Here is an 870-nt window from a genome sequence, read left to right as displayed (position 1 = left end):
GCACAATTTTTTTCGACGGAATCGCGCGACTTAGGTTATATCTAGTGTAGTATATAATCAAAGGGTGCAAAAATTCCCAATCTCGGATTCGTGAATTAACGTTTTATTCGTTTCTGAGACGGAATTGGGAAACGTATCGAAATCAACATGCCGATTATTAATCATGCTTAAATCTAAATCTCGCATGAATACTTCTAAAATATCACGTGCAAGTTATTTTTAATATCATTGTCTTATGTTTAATAATATATTGTAATTGAAAAAACGATACAAATAAAATTATTGTCGGTTCAATATTTATTACTAATTCCTTCAATATTCACTTTCGTATTTATAATATTCTCATACTAATTACTGATATTACTAATTTACTAATAATATTATAAGTGCGAAAGTGTGTCTGTCTGTTACCTCTTAACGTAGGCGTTAAGTTAACTGCTGAACAGATTTTGCTGAAATTTGGCATGGATAACTCCATAATATATATTAAGAGTCCCGAAAAAGGACATAGACAGTGGCGTAACTATAAGATCCGGAGCCCGTGGCAAATTGATGGGGCTCTATCAGTTAAAAATCATCACGTTTATAATAAACAATATTATGTACTTAAAAATTTTGCCCATTTGTGTCGGGGCCCGTGGCATTTTGCCAGCCCTATATTTACGCCACTGGACATAGGATACTTTGTGTCTCGGGAAAATGTACGGTTCCCGAATCCCGCGCGGTTACTCCGTTGTGCAAGAGTTATGGCACAACGGAGTTGCGGGCGTCATCTAGTACATTTATTATATTACATATTAATCATAAAAATCAAAGAAAAATTTCTTTGATAATGAAATACATCTGCATTTTCCAATTTTATTTTGCATG

Source organism: Aricia agestis, chromosome 5, assembly GCF_905147365.1.
Source record: "Aricia agestis chromosome 5, ilAriAges1.1, whole genome shotgun sequence".
Lineage (NCBI taxonomy): Eukaryota > Metazoa > Arthropoda > Insecta > Lepidoptera > Lycaenidae > Aricia > Aricia agestis.
The sequence above is the reverse complement of the archived record's forward strand: the minus strand, read 5'-3'. Positions refer to the sequence as shown.